Raw genomic sequence first — 13,121 nt, forward strand, 5'->3', positions numbered from 1 at the left:
GCCTCAACTGACTTGTGAGCGCAGCCACAATTAGAAAAAAATAGACCTTAGAGAGAAGGAGGGAAGTCTCAATCCTTAGTTCATCAACTTGTAGAGATTCATTGCAATTCTCCATAATTCCTACACTTTGTGAATGTTAAGAGTTCATTTGAGTCAAAACACCACAAAAGTTGGAAGGTCAGTTTAAGCAGAAACTACTTGTTAGGGCATCTGAAAGCTCAAAGTGGGGGATATAGAAAAAAACTCAGCGGTTGAAGAAAAAAAGGCGGCAGAATCGTAAGTATCTAAGCTCTCGCCCCTCGTTTTCCGACGCAAAAAACACACCACTAAAAAAGTCAGCGGGGAACACATATATGATAAGACAGCACAATCAATACAGAAGAAACGTAAGAGAGCGAACAGAACCGGGGAAGCGAAAGCCGGGAAAAGACGACCGTGAGGACTAACCTTTGACACATTCGAGTGTTTCCTCCCAGAGGAGGTGCACCGTTCCTGGAAGTACTGCAATACCAGGTCGATGCGCGGAGTGGACGGAGCAAGCTCCTATTCCATCTCTCCGGCTCCAAAAATCCATTTAATATATTGTCCTCGGATAGAGGACGTATCAGATATTAAACTGATAAGAACAGATACTACACTTGATCTTAGCCAAAAGGCCGAGAAGCGATAACCGTAACCTCCCCCAGCACATCGGCACCCTCCCTCTCACTCCTCCTTTGCGTCACGGTGAGAAAAGTCACCCTCAAACGAAGGCTCACCCTCTTTCCTCAGACTGGACAGTGTGTCATCGTCACAACTCTCCTAAGACATACTCAGTTTATCAGATCGCTTAACTTGTTCGGGGCTTTCACGCTTTTTATTGTTTTGCTCCCATAGCTCGCGAGAGAAACAGCCACTTTAATTTGCATGTCCCGCCCACACACGCGCCGTTTCCTGGTTTCCTGCCGTCAGCGCCGGCTCGCGCTCGCTCTCTCGCTCTCCCTCTCTCCCTCTCTCCCTCTCTCTCTCCTCTCTCCCTCTCTCCCTCTCTCCCTCTCTCCTCCCCCCCTTCCCCCTTCCCCCCCCTTCCCCCTTCCCCCCCTCCTCTCTCTCTTCTCTCTCTCTCTCTCTCTCTCGCCTTGAAAGGGAAACGCGCCTGTAGCGGGAAAGCTGCCTCAAGTCTCATTTCCTTGGAGAAAGCCCAGAACGAGACAAATAGCTTTGTGAGGTTTTTCTTGGCAGCATTTTTCTTTTCTTAAATTTCTTTTCGCACGTACAGCAACGTTGAAAGATTTCTACCGTGAGCACCCACCACCTAACATCATGGATCTGTTGTGTACTGTACATACATACACCGACACAGATGCAGATACATATATATCCATCCCTCTACCCTTTTACTAAGCTGTCTTGCTCTAGGAGTTATGAGATCAACAACCTTTTCTCTTTTTTGAATTCCTAGTTTCTCTTTTGAGCAGTTCTATTTGTAAATAGTGGTATTTCATGACTTGTATTCTCATTTACAGGCCTTCCAACGGGGGGGGGGGGGGGAACTTTGCTTGTTAGAATAAAACGCATTCCACGTCGCAGTTCCCATATGGGTCCATCGGTGGACCCCCTTAATAACTTGTCAACGCCATCCAGCCAAAGACCACCAGGAACACACCTGTAATGAAAAGGGTTGGGTTACCGCTTGCTGCAAAGTGAGAAGGAAACCGCGGGGCGCCTCAGTGAGAGGGTGTCAGGAATGGCTCATTATATACGGGATGTAGGCTTGCATTAGGGAGCTTGGGGAAGGTTTGAGTGAGCGAGGCCTTCTTTTGGGATGCGAAGGGTGGCGGAATTGCCCCCCCTCCCCTGCCGCCCGCCAATATGCCACTTTGGCGTAAGGATTATTTTGAGCTGAAACAGGAGGAAAAAACTCTTCCCTCCCCCGATTTGCCTAAAATCAGGACATAAAGGTATACAGGAGTTAATTACGGACAACCCTGGATCCTTATCAGCCCAGAGACTGGCACCAGAGACTTTACCTAACAAATTTTACTGCCCAGCCCTTATCTTCCACTATTTCCCCATATAGTTACCATCCCACAGTTGGCCAGCCTAGAAACTCAAAGCCCTTTTACTTTTTGTCACTTTTCTGAAAATTTATTATTTTTTTGTTTCTGTTTGTTTTGTTTTTAAAGATTCTTTATTTGTATATTTTATTTTCAGAGAGAGAGAGAGAGACGGAGAGAGAGAGCACACACACACAGGAGGCGGGGGGAGGGGGGGGGAGAGAGAGGAGAGAGAGAGAGAGAGAGAGAGAGAGGAGAGAGAAATCCCCAGGAGGCTCTGTGCTGCCGGCCAGTGCAGAGCCCGACTCGGGGCTCGATCTCATGAACCATGAGACCATGACCTGAGCAGAAATCATGGGTCAGACACTTAACCGACTGAGTCACGCAGGCGCCCCTGTTTGTTTTGTTTTTAAGCGGCTATGTAAGCCCAAGTTCCAGCCACCCCATTGGGTTATTCATCCCTTTCTCCTGTGTATATATGAGATACGTACACTAATACACTTCTGTTTCTTTTTCTCTTTTTGATGCCCCAGCCATCCTCCCCTTCCCACCACCCCAAGAACCTTGAAGGGGAGAAGGACAAAGATTCCCCCCCTCCAGACAACACACACACACACACACGCACACACGCACACGCACGCACACACGCACACATTCTCCTACAGATGACCTCAGGCAGTGGGGGTAATTCAGTGATTGGGTAGCTGAATACATCTTACCTAGGAGAAAGGAAGAATAGAGCGAAGCCAAAACTGCGACTGGGAAAGTAGCAGCAGTTACTCATATTAGCTAGGATAGGGGGTGTTTGGTCAGCTTTGTTGTTTGGACAATATTCTTCTTTTTTCTTGTCTCAGTTCGGAGGCGACTACGGAGTGGCCTTGTTTCTGTCTTGATTCATCACGGTCACAGAGTGACCTTAATCTGTTGATGTTGAAAATAAATAAAGGAGGGGCGCCTGGGTGGCTCAGTCGGTTGGGCGTCCGACTTCGGCTCAGGTCATGATCTCACGTTCTGTGAGTTCGAGCCCCGCGTCAGGCTCTGTGCTGACAGCTCAGAGCCTGGGGCCTGTTTCAGATTCTGTGTTCTCCCTCTTTTTCTGACCCTCCCCCATTCATGGTCTGTCTCTATCTCAAAAATGAATAAATAAACGTTAAAAAAAAGAAAAAAAAAGAAAGAAAATAAAGGGGAGCTCAGTTAAAATGGAGTCGGGAAGCACTGGAAAGGGGAGCTCTCAAGCATGTACCACTCCTTGCAGCCTGCCTAACCTTAGCGGGAAGAAGGAAGACAAAAATTTATTCTGACAAGGGAGACCCTTTTCACATAGGAAGCTTATCTCCTGCCTTTAAGAAAAAGAAGGAAGAGCCCTCGTTGCACCCCCAGCCAACAAGGCACTAACCCCCGCTTGCAGCTAATGAGAAACCGCCAGGACCTCAAACTCCTGTTCCTCTCCAGGGAACTGTTGTTCAAAACAAGCCTCCCCAGCTTCCTCCTAAAACGTAAACAAAGGCTGACCTTCCTTTTGCCTCTTTGGACTTGTCTGCAGTTCACCACAGCCTGCAGGTCCGTAATCGCAATTCCTCTGCTATTCCCGAATAGCTAGTAAAATAGGTTTTTTTTGCTAGTAAAATAACGGGCTGTTTTATTTTTCAGATTGCCGCCACTGTTGTGTGAAACTGTTTACGTTCCACGGGAGACCCCCACAGCCTAGCTGTGAGTGTCAGGCCAGCTTCTGCGGCTGCTTTTCTCTCTGTCTCCAAACCGAAGACACATCGCGGGGTCTTAGCAATCTTATTCTCCCTGTAACCTCAAAACAACGAAACAATTTGCTATTTCATCATCCTGGGGGTATTTTTGCCTGAAGTTATTCCTCGATCCCCAACTAGGACGGAGAAATCTACAAGGCTAAGGAAATGGAATCCCTCAGAGCGGTGAGGCGGCAGTGAAACACGTCACCAGAGTGGCACCCACCATCCCTCAGTTTTCTCCCTGCCTTGTTGCAGTTAAAAACAAAGTATCGAATCATCTTTCCAGAAGGTACACAAGCAGATGGGAGACACTATCCTGGCAGTCTGAATTTTGCTTTTGTTGAATGTCATCGAGAATTTGGAAATTTTCACCTTTCCACCCATAATATGGGCAAAGAAAAGAACTCTGACACGAGTAGATGAATGATTAGACTCTGACTAGATGAACCAGAAGATGAAAGCAAAGGACTGGTCTCTAATGAGGAGGGGTGAAAGGGATCAACATGAGTGAAATCTCCGACCCCACGTCTTCAAATGACAATATCCTAGATGAATTTTCTCAAACTCCAGACTCTGCAGGTCAACAGAACTGCAAGCCACCGAGGGTTTAAAAACATAAAAAATAAAAATGAAAAAAACCTTCGACTGTTGTGTTTTGACGGTGCAAGAAGAACCAGAAGTAGTGATAAGGCCCGAACCTGTTGGAGATGTATTGGAAATACTGAGAGAAGCAATATTTCACAGGCCCGGTAGGACAGCCAATGAGCAGTCCGTTGCATTTGGACGATGTCGCCGGATTCGGATATTTAGACCTTCAAGACCTGGAAAGTATGAAGAATGTGAGTTTTGTTGTGTTTAATTAAACTCGTGTCAATTTTAAATAAAGCAGTTTCCCACAGTGCTTTTTGAGCTGTCAGCACAGAGCCCGACGCGGGGCTCGAACTCACAAACCAAGAGATCATGACCTGAGCCAAAGTCCGACGCTTAAGCGACTGAGCCACCCAGCTGCCCCCTCCCCCAATGCTTTTATTTTTCCTTCTCCTGAAAGGGCCTCTTGGGGCCTGGGTAACAAATGTGTTGAGGTCTATCTAGTTTCCTCCCCGGCACACTGAGAGTTTAGGTGAGCCAGATCAGCCCGGTGCTATGGTTTTCGCCGGCTACATTCAGTGGCACAGGTGGCACCAAGAACGTGTCAAGGACCTGAGGGTATGTGCAAGGAAATGAATCCGGGTCAATAGGGAGGCAAGGACATTGAGGGATCCGGGGTAGGGGTGAGGGTGTAGGTGTGAAGGAACAGAGAAAAGTGTCAGGTGTCAAAGGGCAGAGGAAGGGCAGAAGGCGATGGGAGAGTGTGATGCGGGATGGGGACACGGTTAGAGCAATTGGGAATGACAAAATCTAGCGGGCGGACGAGGGGGATAGATTCAGCCGCAGTGGAGAAACTGAGAGGCCAGGCGGGGTGTTGGGAAGGAATCGCCCGTGTGACTGTTGAAACTCACCAGGAATGACAGAAGTGTCTCAGAGAGAGACAGCCAGGAGCTAAACTTTCAAAAGCGAAATGAGCTGCAGCTGGACACAAAGCACAAGGACAAGGCATAGGCGGCCGGGGGGGGGGGGGGGGGGGGGGGGGCGTGTTGTACAACATAAACGGCCGGGCGCGGGCGGGGGAGGAGGGCAAAGCTCTTTGAGAGATAAAGTGGCGCAAGACTCCCGGAAACGAAAAATGGAAGGAAGTTTAGAAAAGCTGGCCACCACCGGGAATCACACTACGTACGAGTGCAAATTTCCGGAGAAAGATAAAAAACCGGAAAACGGTAGCGGGAAGCGGTTGAGGAAAAAAAAGGCTGCACCCCGGGGCGAAACCGGAAAAGGGGGGGGGGGGGAATGGGACGAAAAAAAGACCGGCAGGTGAAAAAAGTGCCGGAGGTGAGGAACAATGAAATTACGGAGAGCAGGAAAAAACCTAGCGCGCTGAAACTAACGCGAAAACAATGACCCTCACAACAGGCATCTCGGCCCCAGCGAACCGATCCTGCCGCCAAAGCAAAACCCCGACTAGGCCCCCCCCCCAAAAAAAAAAAAAAAAAGGCGCGACGGCGCGAACAGGACAGACAGCACCCACCGAAACAGAGAGAAAGAAAAGAAAGAAAAAAAAAAAAAAAAAACACGCCTCTCACAAACCCAGCCCTAAGTCTGCTTTTAGAAACCCAGTGAAAGGAAGGGAGGTGCACCGTTCCCGGAAGTACTGCAATACCGGGTCGATGCGCGGAGTGGACGGAGCAAGCTCCTATTCCATCTCCCAGCCCCAAAAATCCATTTAATATATTGTCCTCGGATAGAGGACGTATCAGATATTAAACTGATAAGAACAGATACTACACTTGATCTTAGCCAAAAGGCCGAGAAGCGATAGCGGCCTCCCCCTCCCTCTCCAGTACCGTTCTCCCATCATCCATATTCAACTCATGGTGAGAACCCTAACGCTCACTCCTTTTCTGATATCCTTTGCGTCATCGACAGGACCATCGATAATCACTAGAATACTTTTGTGCACATTTTTTTCGTTCTCCACATTCTGAAGGGGAAATCCCGTATCCCTGGTTGGCCCGTCCTTACCGCGCCGCACAGCCATTTCTAATCTGCATGATGCCCCGCCTTTTGTTCCCTGAGGAGGCGCGGCCGCCGCGGCCCGACTCCACCCTCCCCACCGCCTCTGCGCGCCGCGAGCCCAAACCCAACTGGGGGCCCACCTCCCAGCGTGCACACACCTCGCGCAAAGACCCGGGAGGAGGGGCGGCTGGCGGGGACTGCAAAGGGACAGCCAACACGGCTGCAGATCCCGGGGCTTCCGGGAGCCCGTGAAGGCAAGACCTTGCTTTTGGCCGCTGCTCTGCCCGCCCCGCCCCGCACACTCAACCACCGTTCAGGGAATGACATCCTGCCTCTTACACGCCCAGCCAGTGCCCCGCGCGTCGCGATGCTGACGGCTCTTCAGCAGCACGCCCACCCCACCCCCGCTCGCGTCCGCGTCCTTCGGGCCGTCTTCCGCCCCAGAGTCCGAGCCCCAGGCTGGTTCCCTCGCGAGAAGGGGATGTCCTCCTGGATTACTTTCATTGGGATGGAACAGTTCCCGTCGCGAATCAATAACTTGGCGTTTCCGTCTCCTCGGCGTGATTCACTCCCGCGGAGTTTGCTCAGATACACACGCACGGACCCAAGTGCCTGCAAACTGCGCTCTGTGGACGCCAGTCGTATGCCCTTGTGTCCTCGCCGTGAGTGCGGTGTGGTCACGGTCCTGCCACTCTTGCCGCGAGGGGGCCTTGAATTTCGGGGGAGCAGGGACAGTGACTGCAGGAGCACGGCGGACGTTTTCAGGCAGCGCCTGCTTCCCCAGTCCCGCCAGCAACTCCGCGTGGCATCAAAGTGGGGATTGCTTGGGGGGGGGGGGGGGGGGAGGGCGGGGGGACAGGGGAGCAGGGGGAGGGGACGATCTTACAGGTGAAAATGGTACCTCAGCATGGTTTTGACTTGTACTTCTCTAATCATGGGTAAGAAGATAAGGCTGAGTGTTCTCTCCTGTGTTTGAGAGCCCTGAACTCTCTCTGTTCAGGGACTTCGGCCCTTTTACTTGCTAGGTTAACTGGTCGGGCTTTATCATAAGGGCTTGTATCGGCAATTTACAGATTAAGGCCCTTTGTATGTAATACAAGCAGTGAATATTTTCTTCTGTTGGCCATCTGTCTTTTGAGGATTTCATCTCCTTGAGGTTCCACTGAAAGTTATATTTTAGAGGCGCCTGGCTGGCCACTCTTGACCTGGAGGGGTCGTGAGTCCCAGCCCCACGTTTAGGCGTAGACATTATCTAAAACATAGGGGCGCCTGGGTGGTTCAGTCAGTTGAGCCTCGAGCCTCTGACTTCGTTCGGCTCAGGTCAGGATCTCAGGTCAGGGTTTGTGGGTTTCAGCCCCACATCCGGCTCTGTACTGACAGCTCAGAGCCTGGAGTCTGCTTTGGATTCTGTGTCTCCCTCTCTATCTGCCCCCTCCACTGCTCGCGCCCTGTCTCTCTCGCTCTCAAAAATAAACAAATAAATATCACAAACTATTTCTTAATTTAAAAAGCCATTACATTAACAAACAACTTTTAAAAAGTTATTTTTTCTATCATCCTATTCATCGTTTAAAAAAAATAGCTTTCAGATGTTTTTCAGATGAGGTTATAAAATAATTTCCTACATCTTCCCTTAGGTCTTTTTCTTCTTTCTCCACAGCTAAATCTTTGAGCCATTTGGTATCTACTCGGCAGTACAGTGCAAAGGAATGTATTTTTCCTTCACAACTTTGAGATGCCACCTTGGATCCTAAACTGTACCACGTGTACATTTTTGTAACACTCCTGGATCTTTCTTCCTCTCTCTCTCTCTTTCCTTCTTCTTTTTCTAAATGTTTATTTTTGAGAGAGAGCGCGAGCGGGGGAAGGGCAGAGGGCGGGGGGGGGGGGGGGGGGCAGAGGATCCGAAGCAGGCTCTGTGCTGACAGCAGCGAGCCCGATGCGGGGCTGGAACTCACCAACCGTGAGATCATGACCTGAGCTGCGAAGTCCCCCTCTCAACCAACTGGGCCACCCATGTGCCCCCTCCCCCCTTTTTAAAGATGTTATTGTTGAGTAATCTCTTCCATGCTCTACCGACTGAGCCAGCCAGGCCGCACCACCACCACCACCCCCCCCACCCCACCCCGCCTTCGATTTTTCTTTAAAAAGTAGCAGAACATGGGGCGCCTGGGTGGCTCAGTCGGTTAAGCAGCCGACTTCGGCTCAGGTCATGATCTCGCGGTCTGTGAGTTGGAGCCCCGCGTCGGGCTCTGTGCTGACAGCTCAGGGCCTGGAGCCTGTTTCGGATTCTGTGTCTCCCACTCTCTGACCCTCCCCCGTTCATGCTCTGTCTCTCTCTGTCTCAAAAATAAATAAACGTTAAAAAAAAATTTTTTTTTTTTAAATAAAAAGTAGCAGAACAGGGGTGCCTGGACAGCTCAGTCGGTAGAGCATGAGACTCTTGATCTCAAGGCGATGAGTTCAAGCCCTGCAGGGGACATAGAACTTACTTAAAAAATAAAGTAGCGGAACACATTGACCTAACCACGTTTGATTCTTTGCGTCCACGGGATTGACCCATCCTTTCCATGTGGATGATGGTTGGGCACCCATCAGACAGAGCCCAACTCCGGGACGTGACTGTGATCCTATTCCTGCCCCCTAGGCATTCATGGTGGGGGTGAGGGGGTGCGTGGTCACTTGTATGGAGAATCCTCCTCAAGAAAATGGATGCCCCATTCGGAAAGCGACAGGCACTACAGAGTGGACGGACCCTCGGAGAGAGCAGGAGGCCCAGTGACAAAGCTCTTGTCTTTTTACCCTGGGGAAATGGATCTGCCCAGGAGGACAAAACCACCCGCACTCTGGGCCTCCTGCCATCACCAGCGGTTCCAACTTAAGGAATAGTCATTAATCACCTTCAACTCCACGACCCACCGGGGCGGTGCTTGGTCCTGGGAAGTAGAGAGAAACCAGACACCGTTCCTGCCTCCTCGATGCCCCAACCAGGGAGCATCCGGGCCAGGACCAGGATAAGACACCTGCCCAAAATGGCCACAACACCAGGTTCCACGCGGAGGGGACTGTGAGAGATGAACACATGGTTGTGGCCCCCACCTGGCTGTGTGACTCCCTTGAGGCCCAAGGCCTCTCCCGTTTGGCTCTGCGTCCCTATGGGAAGCATGCGATACATATTCAATAAAGGAGAAGGTGGGATGGAACACAAAGCCAGCTGAATCAGGAAGGCCTGCCTGACGTCTTGGCGGGAGGGGGGGCGGTTGCGGGGGGGGGGGTGGTGGTGGCCTAAAGAACAAGTCAGAGTGCCCATGCAAGTCAGAATTTCAGGGCACATGAGGGGGGAACCCGGGCATTGCAGTCTGACCAAGAGCGGGGGCAGGGGAGCGATTGGAGAATGAGGGGACCAGTTTGTATCCCACTGACCTGCCCAGCCACCTTGAAGGTACGATCTGGGCCTCAAAACTGGGGACCCTTGCTTCTGGTGGGCTCCTCCCTATCATCATGCCCCCACCCCCATGTCCCCGTCCTTCACAGACTCATTCATATCTCAAAGTCAGCCAGCAGGTTCAGCTTCTCACAGGAACCTGCCCGTACCCCTTCCCCTTCCCTTTCTTCCTCCACCTTGTCCCCACCGGCCGGCCTGGCCCTGCCCCCACTCCACCCCCCAACCCCTCACCCCCCAACCCCTCACCCCCCAACCCCCCACCCCCGCCCCTGCCCTTGCTCAGGCTGGAACCCTCCTTATCACATCAGATCAAGACGGCCATCAAACTCTGATCCAAGGGATGTTTGTTGAGTATCCACCGTGGAAGGCACGGTTTCATGGGCACCGTGCCCGCAGAAGGCGGCTGCCCACCCCCATTTCACAGAGGGGAAAGCAGCTTGCAGCAGGTCATAGAGAGTCTGACTTCCTTTGGATCTTTGACTGCAGACAGCTTTTAAGTCTCGCCACTCCCTCCTCTCTTCCTGCCCTCCCTCCGGTCGATCTGACAAAAAGCCTTACCCCAGACCCTCCATTCACCACCATAATAAACACACCAACCCAGGCTCCTTCCTTTGCTCTCAAGCAAAGATTTTTGAATCTGCCCGGGAGCCACCCTGCTCTCCCTGGAAAGCTTCATTATGTGAGCTGTAAACCTTTTCATACCCTCGTGAGTAGTGTCATCAGTCTCCACATCTAAGAGGAAATGCGGGGGGGGGGGGGGGCGGTGAGGAGATGGTCCTGCGTCTCCAACGGAGACATTGGAAATCGAGCCACATGGGCGTGGGCGTGAAGTATTTCTCCCCAAAAGTGTGGGTCACCAAGCCGTGGGCCTGGGCCCACGCCCAGGGGCGGGGCATACGAAGAAAAAAAAAAGCACTTCAGAGGCAGCAAACAGGCACGGTCTTGAGCAGAGAAGTAAGAAAGTTTCAGGAGACCGGGGGCGGCGGAAAGGTGGGGAAAGGGGGTCGGCGCGTGTGACCCAGAGAAGAAGCCAGAGAGGCACGAAAGGGGAACGCCACTCGGCCGCAGAGCCCGATGACCGGAGGCATGGACGGGGGCTGACCCCAGGCGGCGGACGCCGAGCGGCGGCACGCGCCCGTGCCAGGGGTACTAGAGCCCAGCGTCGGGCTTCTTCCCCCCGGCTAGGAGTAATAAGACCATAAGGTCTCCGACCGGTCCCACAAACGGGGAAACTGCAAGGTTACAACTTCAGGAACCAAAACGCGGGGCGGGGAAGAAGACAAAGCACAGAAGAAGAAGGAAAAAAAAAAAAAAAAAAAAGAACAAACGAACAGACGGAAAAAAAAAAACAAAACAAAACAAAACAAAGCAGCGCAACACACGAGCCGACAAAGAACAAGCACTAGATTCCACCTGTAGTTCACAACTCTCCAGTCCCCCTCGCGCCCCGAGGCGGGGGAAAGCGCGCACGGATTCTGGTAATACTGACGCACGAAATGGACGGAGCGAGCCCTTGGTCCCACTTCCCAGCCCCAATAAGCCCATTTAAGTATGCCGTCCTCGACTAGAGAATGTATCAGATACCGAAGGCGAGAAGGACAGGTACTACACTTGACCTTAGCCAAGAGCCTGAGAACCGTTACCGGCCGCTGCCTCCTCCCCGCTACCGCCCTGCAGTCATCCATATTGCACTCACGGTGAGCCAGGTCACGCTCAGTCCACATTCTTGACTCACTATCCCGTGGTACGCGCCACACGCGGTGCAGTTGCAGTTGCCCCCCGCATTCCTGGTGAATTTTCGCGTCCCTTTCCGCTCCCTCCCGTCCTTCCCTAGCGGAGGACTCGCTAATTTGCGTGTCCCGCCCCACCCTGCCCCGGGCGGGGGGTGGGGGGTGGGGGGGGAGCGTGTCACAACGGTCCCGCTCCGCCCCTGGCCCGGCCCGCCGGGTCCCCGGAACCCTTCCCGCCGCGGGCCCAGGGCAGGGGAGAGGGGCTGCGGGAGGAAGCCGTGGGACCGGAGCGGTCCGCGTGCTCCCGAGAAAGCCGCGGGGTAGAACGCTGTGCGTCGGGGAGGGGAGCGTCCGTCCCGGGGCCCCAGGCGGGGCCCCGACCTTGGGCGGGCAGCGAACTGTGGCCGGGGCAGGAACCTGCGAGCGTGACTGTGAGCGGCCTCCGTCCTACTCACCTCCTCGCCAGCCTCCGGTGACTGAGACATCCCGCCTCGCCCCCTGTCCCCCGCCCCCGTCCCCGTCCCCGCCCTCGCCCCGGCGGGCGTCGGTTTCTTCCCTGGGTTAGTTCTTCTCGAAGTCTGCAGTTAGCTAGCTGTAAGGACCGTGAGACCAGCACGATCGCCCCTCGATCTGATTGAGTCCTCGGTTCCGTCATCCCTGCGGGGGAAACCATCCCGATCGATCGCAGCACCGCCGCGCGCCAGACTCACTGCCCTGCGTGCGGTCTTTCCCATCCGTTTGGATCCTCAGGACCCTGGAGCGAGTTGAAGTGGTTACCACCCTCACTTCACGGCTGTGATAACCGACATCAGAGAGGTTGAGAAACTTGTCCAGTGGGACGCAGACTGTAGGCAGCCGACCTGTGGGCCTCACCCTGTCCCAAGACACCGCCTGCCTCTGGACGTGGACCTTGGAGCAGGGAAGGACTGCTGGGCACGCGCGCGCGCACACACACACACACACACACACACGCACACGTACACACACACACACACACACACACACACACACACACAGGGACCGGCACGAGAGAGGCCGGTAACACGATGGTGACATCTGCGGTCACGGCCCTGCCCGACCCCGTCTTAGCTCTTGGCTCTGTGACTGTCTCCCGCCCTGAGTTTACCCTCTGTCCCGTGGGGGTGGGGGCGGGGGCGGGGATGATCTCTCCGTCACGCGTTCTCCCGGAAGCGCGGGGTTGCTCGGGACCCTAAGCAAGTTACCTTCGTGACTGGTTAGCCTCTGAGGCCCTGTGTGGAAATGCCCGGCAGGAGTCCGCTGCTTGAGTAGCAAACAGCGTTTTTGCCAGTCACTTCTCTGGAAGCTTCGTCTCCTCGCTGAAGACCACGTCCTGATAGAACCTAACCTAACCTAACGCCGGGGCCTGTTTTGAGCACTTTTCCCTCCCCACTCCCACCAGCCCCACTATGATACGGTATGGGAGTATGTCCTGGTCTGTACCCTGCCTCCCTTCCCACACCCTGCCCCGCCCCCTCGATACCCCAGCTCGGGACGACTGGGAAGATCCCACCTGGACCCCTCTTCCCACCTCTCT

General features: G+C 53.4%; 1 long non-coding RNA gene and 3 other non-coding genes across 4 annotated transcripts; all 4 read right to left on the minus strand.

Annotated features, from left to right (window-relative positions):
- Nucleotides 1-476: 476 nt before the first annotated feature.
- LOC122233894 lies at nucleotides 477-668 on the minus strand. Its single transcript, XR_006211619.1, has one exon. It is a non-coding gene; the product is annotated as a U2 spliceosomal RNA (small nuclear RNA).
- Nucleotides 669-1,102: 434 nt separating this feature from the next.
- Nucleotides 1,103-4,503, minus strand: LOC122233624. Its single transcript, XR_006211267.1, has 3 exons — nucleotides 4,480-4,503; nucleotides 2,756-2,957; nucleotides 1,103-1,645 (listed from the first exon to the last, which is right to left on the minus strand). It is a non-coding gene; the product is annotated as an uncharacterized LOC122233624 (long non-coding RNA).
- A 1,498-nt stretch (nucleotides 4,504-6,001) lies between these two features.
- On the minus strand, nucleotides 6,002-6,192 carry LOC122233890. The gene has a single exon (XR_006211615.1). It is a non-coding gene; the product is annotated as a U2 spliceosomal RNA (small nuclear RNA).
- Nucleotides 6,193-11,293: 5,101 nt separating this feature from the next.
- Nucleotides 11,294-11,477, minus strand: LOC122233901. Its single transcript, XR_006211624.1, has one exon. It is a non-coding gene; the product is annotated as a U2 spliceosomal RNA (small nuclear RNA).
- Between the last annotated feature and the right edge of the window lie 1,644 nt (nucleotides 11,478-13,121).

The sequence above is a fragment of the Panthera tigris genome, chromosome E1 (assembly GCF_018350195.1).
Source record: "Panthera tigris isolate Pti1 chromosome E1, P.tigris_Pti1_mat1.1, whole genome shotgun sequence".
In the NCBI taxonomy this organism is placed as follows: Eukaryota; Metazoa; Chordata; class Mammalia; order Carnivora; family Felidae; genus Panthera; species Panthera tigris.